This window comes from Lates calcarifer, unplaced genomic scaffold (assembly GCF_001640805.2).
Source record: "Lates calcarifer isolate ASB-BC8 unplaced genomic scaffold, TLL_Latcal_v3 _unitig_1286_quiver_2869, whole genome shotgun sequence".
Lineage (NCBI taxonomy): Eukaryota > Metazoa > Chordata > Actinopteri > Centropomidae > Lates > Lates calcarifer.
Window position 1 is genome coordinate 5518 of NW_026115417.1, and position 10936 is coordinate 16453.

At 42.7% G+C, this 10936-nt stretch overlaps 1 long non-coding RNA gene across 2 annotated transcripts; it reads left to right on the forward strand.

Annotated features, from left to right (window-relative positions):
- The first annotated feature begins 1421 nt into the window (after positions 1-1421).
- On the forward strand, positions 1422-8355 carry LOC127139332 (uncharacterized). Of its 2 annotated transcripts, none has more exons than XR_007809513.1 (3): positions 1422-1434; positions 2707-2743; positions 8278-8355. It is a non-coding gene; the product is annotated as an uncharacterized LOC127139332 (long non-coding RNA). The 2 variants fall into 2 exon arrangements; XR_007809512.1 differs by lacking the exon at positions 8278-8355 and adding an exon at positions 5771-6228.
- The last annotated feature ends 2581 nt before the right edge of the window (positions 8356-10936 follow it).

Below are 10936 nucleotides of genomic sequence, written 5' to 3' on the forward strand. Positions count from 1 at the left end.
TTGTGAGTTTGGGTCGAAGCGTGTGCCGGTTCTGGCCCGTCAAAGTTCGAAACCCAACTTCCTGTTTGAAACCTCAGATTTTGGGGTAACTTCCTGTTGCGACTCTCTACTTTATCCTATAGATGGAGCCATTGTATTACTCTTTGATGGGTTTTTGGAAGGGGTCTCTGTGTGTGTGTCTGTGTGTGTGTGTGTGTGTGTGTGTGTGTGTGTTTGTGAGGGGGGAGGGAAGAGAGTTGATTGAGTCTGTGAGAAGCTGCCACAGAGAGGTTACAGTCAGGAGAGCCAAGAGCTGCTTTACACATAAAAACTTCAGTTAAGATTTGAGCTGTCACTTGAGAAAGCATCATGCCAAAAACTAAGGAAATCACTGTAGACTTGAAGAATTGTCGATGCTTAGGAAGCAGGAGAAGGATATACAAAGTTAACAGCATTTGCGTCAAGAACTCAAATGAGAAGCGTCACCGAGAAATTCAAGGAGAGCCACACTGTGCAGAACAAGCCTGGCAGAGGTAGGAAGCCAAAGATTTCAATGCCCTGGAAAGAAACCAGTTAGAGACCTGTCTAAGAACCATAAATGCTGCAAGACACTAGTGAATGACTTAGTTAAGTCTGAAATTGTAGTCTCAAAGAAATTACATGAATTCATGTAATCTTACCATATGTCTCCCCTTGACCAAAGCTGAGCGTGGATTGATGCTGTCTTTACAGTTTGGTTTTGATCAGTTAGGAAATTTCACACGGGTCAGCTGATTTTTTCGTGTTACTCAGTGTACGGCGACAGGAAAAGTGCACTAGGTCCATCGAGGTGAACCAGCTGAATATAAGCCACTCAAGTTGACGACAAGTGCATTGAAAAGTAAAAGCTGCTGGCCTTTACCTTTTCTTTGTCAAAGCGCTGTTCCAGTAGTTAGTAAAGTAATATTTTCAGCGTTGTCCACAGTCTCATGACATGTTTAACAGGAAGCACAGCACGCTGGTTAAGCTCATGGCAAACTGTTACTAACAGCTAAAATGAAAGCTTGTCTGTATGTAGTCTAACTGGTTAGTTTGTCACTAATCTCCAAATTTTGCAAATTGCTATAAACTTCACTCTTTAAACCAGTAACAGTCTGAGCTGGACTGATAGGGGTCTGTATGGATAAAGATAAAATCCTAATGATACCCATCCTACAGCTGGTTAGTGGCTTCGCCCTGACTTTAGGCAGATGAGATATTCACTGTTCAAATAACTTCATTATAAGCCTTGTTTAAGCATAAATGATTTATATATGCACCCAATAACAGAACTTAAAAAAATGCTTTTGCTCAAAGCTCAAAGCTTTTAAACTCAAGTTAAAACTGAGTTTTATCTCCTTTTGGGAGGGGGTATCTGTGTGTGTGTGTGTGTGTGTGTGTGTGTGTTTGTGTTTGTGTTTGAGGGGGAGGGGAAGAGTTGATTGAGTCTGTGAGAAGCTGCCACAGAGAGGTTACAGTCAGAGAGCCAAGAGCTGTCACAGATGATGAGCTCTGAAAAATATTATCACAGAAAATAATTAGCGTAAAAGCTTTTATTTAAAATTTTTACATCTCGGAAGTGTGAACTGTTACGCCAGCGTGTGCCCTGCGACCTGCGTTGACCCCGCGGTTGCCGGGGTCCGCGGTCGCCGCTCCCCGACGGGCGCCGGGTGCGAGGGCCCGTTCAACGCTGCTCGCAGCTTTAATTATTTGCAACGAGTTGCATCTATTATTATTATTATTATTCTTCTTTTCCGCCTCTTAGATCGGCTTTTTGAGGGCCTTAACATGCGTGAAAACTTACCAAAATTTGCAGACGCGTCAGGCACGGCGAAAAATTTAATAATTTAGGGGTCTTGAGCATGGGCGTGGTAAAATGCCCTCGGTAGCGCCACCTACATTTTTAAACGGAACAGCCCCTCAAGCCCGTTGCGCCTAAAAATCTGAAAATCTGCACACATATGTAACATCCCATGACGCACCAAAAAGTCTCTTGGAGCCATATTCTAAACCCAACAGAAAGTATTTTTATTTTGACCGGAAGGTGAAAAAATTGTGTGTTTTTGGCCATTTCCAGGGGTCGCTTGAACGCGAACTAGTCCTAGACGCATTATCCGATTGACTTCAAAACTTAATAGTATGTTCTTAAGACATAGACGATGTTAAATTGCGGCAGATTTTGAGTTTTTGTTGAAGGGCGTGGAAGTTATGGCCCCTCAAAGTTCGATTACTCGCCACGAAAGGAAGTTGCTTTATTTTTGCTATATTTCGGCCATACTTTGTCCAAACTGCATCAAACTTTACAGGATTGTTAATGGTACCTATCTGCACACATCCATATGTCAATATTCATAACAATTGTTGTAGCGCCACCTATTTATAGCAGGAAATGACATATTTTATAGTGTGATGTCCAGTTTCTAGACGGGTGACCAGATTCACTTCAAATGTTGTCAGCCCCTCCTTGACATTTTTGGAAGACTGGCTCCGAAAATTGTGAGTTTGGGTCGAAGCGTGTGCCGGTTCTGGCCCGTCAAAGTTCGGAAACCCAACTTCCTGTTTGAAACCTCAGATTTTGGGGTAACTTCCTGTTGCGACTCTCTACTTTATCCTACAGATGGAGCCATTGTATTACTCTTTGATGGGTTTTTGGAAGGGGGTCTCTGTGTGTGTGTGTCTGTGTGTGTGTGTTTGAGGGGGGAGGGAAAGAGAGTTGATTGAGTCTGTGAGAAGCTGCCACAGGGAGGTTACAGTCAAGAGAGCCATGAGCTGTCACAGATGATGAGTTCTGAAAAATATTATCACAGAAAATAATTAGCATAAAAGCTTTTATTTTAAATTTGTTGCAACAAATTCAGGTTTCTTACAGCATTTTCCTTATTGAAAACTAAATTCTACCTGAAATGTATCAATAAAAATCTTCTTTTGCAGTTAATGTCACCAGTTTATAGTTTAGTTTTAATAGCATTCCCTGTCACTGATGTGCCTTTAATTATCGGTTCTATCAGGGATCATTTATGTGTTTATCTTACGGGGGTGAGCCCACCTCACAGGTTGGTTTATATTACCTGTTGACCTCAGCTCAGTGAGCTAAGACAATGTTTAATGCAGTGTTTTTTCTGATATGAAAATGGATATTATTCAGCACATCTAACCTCAGCAGGCCCCTCTTCAGAAACTCATATCTGCAGATGTCAAAGCTGGCTCAAAAAATTAAACTGGCTTCAAAATTAATTTTAAGGAATTGTAGGTTATTTTGAATTCATGTAATCTTTCTCCATCACCCTTTCTGTTTCTTTCCATCTCTCTACTCATCTTCTCCCATATGTCTCCCCTTGACCAAAGCTGAGCGTGGATTGATGCTGTCTTTACAGTTTGGTTTTGATCAGTTAGGAAATTTCACACGGGGTCAGCTGATTTTTTCGTGTTACTCAGTGTACGGCGACAGGAAAGTGCACTAGGTCCACGGGCGTCGAGGTGAACCAGCTGAATATAAGCACTCAAGTTGACGACAAGTGCATTGAAAAGTAAAAGCTGCTGGCCTTTACCTTTTCTTTGTCAAAGCGCGCTGTTCGGCAAGTAGTTAGTAAAGTAATATTTTCAGCCTTGTCCACAGTCTCATAACATGTTTAACAGGAAGCACAGCACGCTGGTTAAGCTCATGGCAAACTGTTACTAACAGCTAAAATGAAAGCTTGTCTGTATGTAGTCTAACTGGTTAGTTTGTCACTAATCTCCAAATTTTGCAAATTGCTATAAACTTCACTCTCTTAAACCAGTAACAGTCTGAGCTGGACTGATAGGGGTCTGTATGGATAAAGATAAAATCCTAATGATACCCATCCCTACAGCTGGTTAGTGGCTTCGCCCTGACTTTAGGCAGATGAGATATTCACTGTTCAAATAACTTCATTATAAGCCTTGTTTAAGCATAAATGATTTATATATGCACCCAATAACAGAACTTAAAAAAATGCTTTTGCTCAAAGCTCAAAGCTTTTAAACTCAAGTTAAAACTGAGTTTTATCTCCTTTTGGGAGGGGGTATCTGTGTGTGTGTGTGTGTGTGTGTGTGTTTGTGTTTGGTGTTTGAGGGGGGAGGGGAAGAGGAGTTGATTGAGTCTGTGAGAAGCTGCCACAGGGAGGTTACAGTCAAGAGAGCCAAGAGCTGTCACAGATGATGAGCTCTGAAAAATATTATCACAGAAAATAATTAGCGTAAAAGCTTTTATTTAAAATTTTTACATCTCGGAAGTGTGAACTGTTACGCCAGCGTGTGCCCTGCGACCTGCGTTGACCCCGCGGTTGCCGGGGTCCCGCGGTCGCCGCTCCCCCGACGGGCGCCGGGTGCGAGGGCCGTTCAACGCTGCTCGCAGCTTTATTAGGGCCCGAGCAACGAGTTGCGTGGGCCCAACGGGGCCATGCAACGAGTTGCAAGGACCCTCTTGTTTTCGTTCGGTTTATTATTATTAGGGCCCGAGCAACGAGTTGCGTGGGCCCAACGGGCCATGCAACGAGTTGCAAGGACCCTCTTGTTTTCGTTCGGTTTATTATTATTAGGGCCCGAGCAACGAGTTGCGTGGGCCCAACGGGGCCATGCAACGAGTTGCAAGGACCCTCTTGTTTTCGTTCGTTTATTATTATTAGGGCCGAGCAACGAGTTGCGTGGGCCCAACGGGGCCATGCAACGAGTTGCAGGACCCTCTTGTTTTCGTTCGTTTATTATTATTATTATTATTATTATTTTTTTTCTTCTTTTTCCGCCTCTTTGATCGCCTTTTTGAAGGCCTTAACATGCGTCAAAACTCCTGAAAATTTGCAGACGCGTCAGGCACGGCGAAAAATTTAAGAATTTAGGGGTCTTGAGCATGGGTGTGGCAAAATGGCCTCGGTAGCGCCACCTACATTTTTAAACGGAACAGCCCCTCAAGCCCGTTGCGCCTAAAAATCTGAAAATCTGCACACATATGTAACATCCCATGACGCACCAAAAAGTCTCTTGGAGCCATATTCTAAACCCAACAGAAAGTATTTTTATTTTGACCGGAAGGTGAAAAAATTGTGTGTTTTTGGCCATTTCCAGGGGTCGCTTGAACGCGAACTAGTCCTAGACGCATTATCCGATTGACTTCAAAATTTGATAATTTGTTCTTAAGACATAGACGAAGTTAAATTGCAAAAGTTTCGGACTTTTCATTGAAGGGCGTGGAAGTTATGGCCCCTCAAAGTTCGATTACTCGCAACGAAACAGGAAGTTGCTTTATATTTGCTATATTTCGGCCATACTTTGTCCAAACTGCATCAAACTTTACAGGATTGTTAATGGTACCTATCTGCACACATCCATATGTCAATATTCATACAATTGTTGTAGCGCCACCTATTTATAGCAGGAAATGACATATTTTATAGTGTGATGTCCAGTTTCTAGACGGGTGACCAGATTCACTTCAAATGTTGTCAGCCCCTCCTTGAGGATTTTTTGGAAGACTGGCTCCGAAAATTGTGAGTTTTGGTCGAAGCGTGTGCCGGTTCTGGCCCGTCAAAGTTCAGAAACCCAACTTCCTGTTTGAAACCTCAGATTTTGGGGTAACTTCCTGTTGCGACTCTCTACTTTATCCTATAGATGGAGCCATTGTATTACTCTTTGATGGGTTTTTGGAAGGGGGTCTCTGTGTGTGTGTGTGTGTGTGTGTGTGTGTGTGTTTGTGTTTGTGTTTGAGGGGGGAGGGGAAGAGGAGTTGATTGAGTCTGTGAGAAGCTGCCACAGAGAGGTTACAGTCAGGAGAGCCAAGAGCTGCTTTACACGCGGTATAAAAACTTCAGTTAAGATTTGAGCTGTCACTTGAGAAAGCATCATGCCAAAAACTAAGGAAATCACTGTAGACTTGAAGAATTGTCGATGCTCAGGAAGCAGGAGAAGGATATACAAAGTTATAACAGTATTTCCAAGCGTCAAGAACTCAAATGAGAAACGTCACCGAGAAATTCAAGGAGAGCCACACTGTGCAGAACAAGCCTGGCAGAGGTAGGAAGCCAAAGATTTCAATGACCCTGGAAAGAAAACCAGTGAGAGACCTGTCTAAAGAACCCATAAACGCTGCCAAGACACTAGTGAATGACTTAGTTAAGTCTGAAATTGTAGCCTCAAAGAAGATTACATGAATTCATGTAATCTTACCATATGTCTCCCCTTGACCAAAGCTGAGCGTGGATTGATGCTGTCTTTACAGTTTGGTTTTGATCAGTTTAGGAAATTTCACACGGGGTCAGCTGATTTTTTTCGTGTTACTCAGTGTACGGCGACAGGAAAAGTGCACTAGGTCCACCGGCGTCGAGGTGAACCAGCTGAATATAAGCCACTCAAGTTGACGACAAGTGCATTGAAAAGTAAAAGCTGCTGGCCTTTACCTTTTCTTTGTAAAAGCGCCTGTTCGGCCAGTAGTTAGTAAAGTAATATTTTCAGCGTTGTCCACAGTCTCATGACATGTTTAACAGGAAGCACAGCACGCTGGTTAAGCTCATGGCAAACTGTTACTAACAGCTAAAATGAAAGCTTGTCTGTATGTAGTCTAACTGGTTAGTTTGTCACTAATCTCCAAATTTGGCAAATTGCTATAAACTTCACTCTCTTAAACCAGTAACAGTCTGAGCTGGACTGATAGGAGTCTGTATGGATAAAGATAAAATCCTAATGATACCCATCCCTACAGCTGGTTAGTGGCTTCGCCCTGACTTTAGGCAGATGAGATATTCACTGTTCAAATAACTTCATTATAACCCTTGTTTAAGCATAAATGATTTATATATGCACCCAATAACAGAACTTGCAAAAAAATGCTTTTGCTCAAAGCTCAAAGCTTGTAAACTCAAGTTAAAACTGAGTTTTATCTCCTTTTGGGAGGGGGTATCTGTGTGTGTGTGTGTGTGTTTGTGTTTGTGTTTGAGGGGGGAGGGGAAGAGGAGTTGATTGAGTCTGTGAGAAGCTGCCACAGAGAGGTTACAGTCAGGAGAGCCATGAGCTGTCACAGATGATGAGCTCTGAAAAATATTATCACAGAAAATAATTAGCATAAAAGCTTTTATTTTAAATTTTTACATCTCGGAAGTGTGAACTGTTACGCCAGCGTGTGCCCTGCGACCTGCGTTGACCCGCGGTTGCCGGGGTCCCGCGGTCGCCGCTCCCCCGACGGGCGCCGGGGTGCGAGGGCCCGTTCAACGCTGCTCGCAGCTTTAATTATTATTATTATTATTTTTTTTTCTTCTTTTTCCGCCTCTTTGATCGCCTTTTTGAGGGCCTTAACATGCGTCAAAACTCCTGAAAATTTGCAGACGCGTCAGGCACGGCGAAAAATTTAAGAATTTAGGGGTCTTGAGCATGGGTGTGGCAAAATGGCCTCGGTAGCGCCACCTACATTTTTTAACGGAACAGCCCCTCAAGCCCGTTGCGCCTAAAAATCTGAAAATCTGCACACATATGTAACATCCCATGACGCACCAAAAAGTCTCTTGGAGCCATATTCTAAACCCAACAGAAAGTATTTTTATTTTGACCGGAAGGTGAAAAAATTGTGTGTTTTTGGCCATTTCCAGGGGTCGCTTGAACGCGAACTAGTCCTAGACGCATTATCCGATTGACTTCAAAATTTGATAATTTGTTCTTAAGACATAGACGAAGTTAAATTGCAAAAGTTTCGGACTTTTCATTGAAGGGCGTGGAAGTTATGGCCCCTCAAAGTTCGATTACTCGCCACGAAACAGGAAGTTGCTTTATATTTGCTATATTTCGGCCATACTTTGTCCAAACTGCATCAAACTTTACAGGATTGTTAATGGTACCTATCTGCACACATCCATATGTCAATATTCATACAATTGTTGTAGCACCACCTATTTATAGCAGGAAATGACATATTTTATAGTGTGATGTCCAGTTTCTAGACGGGTGACCAGATTCACTTCAAATGTTGTCAGCCCCTCCTTGACGATTTTTGGAAGACTGGCTCAGAAAATTGTGAGTTTTGGTTGAAGCGTGTGCCGGTTCTGGCCCATCAAAGTTCGGAAACCCAACTTCCTGTTTGAAACCTCAGATTTTGGGGTAACTTCCTGTTGCGACTCTCTACTTTATCCTATAGATGGAGCCATTGTATTACTCTTTGATGGGTTTTTGGAGGGGGGTCTCTGTGTGTGTGTGTGTGTGTGTGTGTGTGTGTTTGTGTTTGTGTTTGAAGGGGGAGGGGAAGAGGAGTTGATTGAGTCTGTGAGAAGCTGCCACAGAGAGGTTACAGTCAGGAGAGCCAAGAGCTGCTTTACACGCGGTATAAAAACTTCAGTTAAGATTTGAGCTGTCACTTGAGAAAGCATCATGCCAAAACTAAGGAAATCACTGTAGACTTGAAGAATTGTCGATGCTCAGGAAGCAGGAGAAGGATATACAAAGTTATCACAGCATTTCCAAGCGTCAAGAACTCAAATGAGAAGCGTCACCGAGAAATTCAAGGAGAGCCACACTGTGCAGAACAAGCCTGGCAGAGGTAGGAAGCCAAAGATTTCAATGACCCTGGAAAGAAAACCAGTGAGAGACCTGTCTAAAGACCCCATAAACGCTGCCAAGACACTAATGAATGACTTAGTTAAGTCTGAAATTGTAGCCTCAAAGAAGATTACATGAATTCATGTAATCTTACCATATGTCTCCCCTTGACCAAAGCTGAGCGTGGATTGATGCTGTCTTTACAGTTTGGTTTTGATCAGTTAGGAAATTTCACAAGGGGTCAGTTGATATTTTCGTGTTACTCAGTGTACGGCAACAGGAAAAGTGCACGTCTACATCCACCGACGTCGAGGTGAACCAGCTGAATATAAGCCACTCAAGTTGACGACAAGTGCATTGAAAAGTAAAAGCTGCTGGCCTTTACCTTTTCTTTGTCAAAGCGCCTGTTCGGCCCAGTAGTTAGTAAAGTAATATTTTTCAGCGTTGTCCACAGTCTCATGACATGTTTAACACGAAGCACAGCACGCTGGTTAAGCTCATGGCAAACTGTTACTAACAGCTAAAATGAAAGCTTGTCTGTATGTAGTCTAACTGGTTAGTTTGTCACTAATCTCCAAATTTTACAAATTGCTATAAACTTCACTCTCTTAAACCAGTAACAGTCTGAGCTGGACTGATAGGGGTCTGTATGGATAAAGATAAAATCCTAATGATACCCATCCCACAGCTGGTTAGTGGCTTCGCCCTGACTTTAGGCAGATGAGATATTCACTGTTCAAATAACTTCATTATAAGCCTTGTTTAAGCATAAATGATTTATATATGCACCCAATAACAGAACTTTAAAAAAATGCTTTTGCTCAAAGCTCAAAGCTTGTAAACTCAAGTTAAAACTGAGTTTTATCTCCTTTTGGGAGGGGGTATTCTCTCTGTGTTTGTGTGTGTTTGTGTGGGTGTGTTTGTGTTTGTGTTTGAGGGGGAGGGGAAGAGGAGTTGATTGAGTCTGTGAGAAGCTGCCACAGAGAGGTTACAGTCAGGAGAGCCATGAGCTGTCACAGATGATGAGCTCTGAAAAATATTATCACAGAAATAATTTAGCGTAAAGCTTTTATTTTAAATTTTTACATCTGGGAAGTGTGAACTGTTACGCCAGCGTGTGCCCTGCGACCTGCGTTGACCCCCGCGGTTGCCGGGGTCCCGCGGTCGCCGCTCCCCCGACGGGCGCCGGGTGCGAGGGCCCGTTCAACGCTGCTCGCAGCTTTAATTATTATTATTATTATTTTTTTTCTTCTTTTTCCGCCTCTTTGATCGCCTTCTTGAGGGCCTTAACATGCGTCAAAACTCCTGAAAATTTGCAGACGCGTCAGGCACGGCGAAAAATTTAAGAATTTAAGGGTCTTGAGCATGGGCGTGGCAAAATGGCCTCGGTAGCGCCACCTACATTTTTAAACGAACAGCCCCTCAAGCCCGTTGTGCCTAAAAATCTGAAAATCTGCACACATATGTAACATCCCATGATGCACCAAAAAGTCTCTTGGAGCCATATCCTAAACCCAACAGAAGTATTTTTATTTTGACCGGAAGGTGAAAAAATAGTGTGTTTTTGGCCTTTTCCAGGGGTCGCTTGAACGCGAACTAGTCCTAGACGCATTATCCGATTGACTTCAAAATTTGATAATTTGTTCTTAAGACATAGACGAAGTTAAATGCAAAAGTTTTGGACTTTTCATTGAAGGGCGTGGAAGTTATGGCCCTCAAAGTTCGATCACTCGCCACAAAACAGGAAGTTGCTTTAAATTTGCTATATTTCGGCCATACTTTGTCCAAACTGCATCAAACTTTACAGGATTGTTAATGGTACCTACCTGCACACATCCATATGTCAATATTCATACAATTGTTGTAGCACCACCTATTTATAGCAGGAAATGACATATTTTATAGTGTGATGTCCAGTTTCTAGACGGTGACCAGATTCACTTCAAATGTTGTCAGGACAGACTTAAGGATTTTTGGAAGACTGGCTCCGAAATTGTGAGTTTTGGTCGAAGCGTGTGCCTGTTCTGGCCTGTCAAAGTTCGGAAACCCAATTTTGTCTCAGAAAGGTCAGATTTTGGGGTAACTTCCTGGTGCAACTCTCTACTTTATCCTATAGATGGAGCCATTGTATTACTCTTTGATGGATTTTTGGAAGGGGGTCTCTGTGTGTGTGTGTGTGTGTGTGTGTGTGTTTGTGTTTGTGTTTGAGGGGGGAGGGGAAGAGGAGTTGATTGGAGTCTGTGAGAAGCTGCCACAGGAAGGTTACAGTCAAGAGAGCCAAGAGCTGTCACAGATGATGAGCTCTGAAAAATATTATGACAGAAAATAATTAGCATAAAAGCTTTTATTTAAAACTTTTACATCTCGGAAGTGTGAACTGTTACGCCAGCGTGTGCCCTGCGACCTG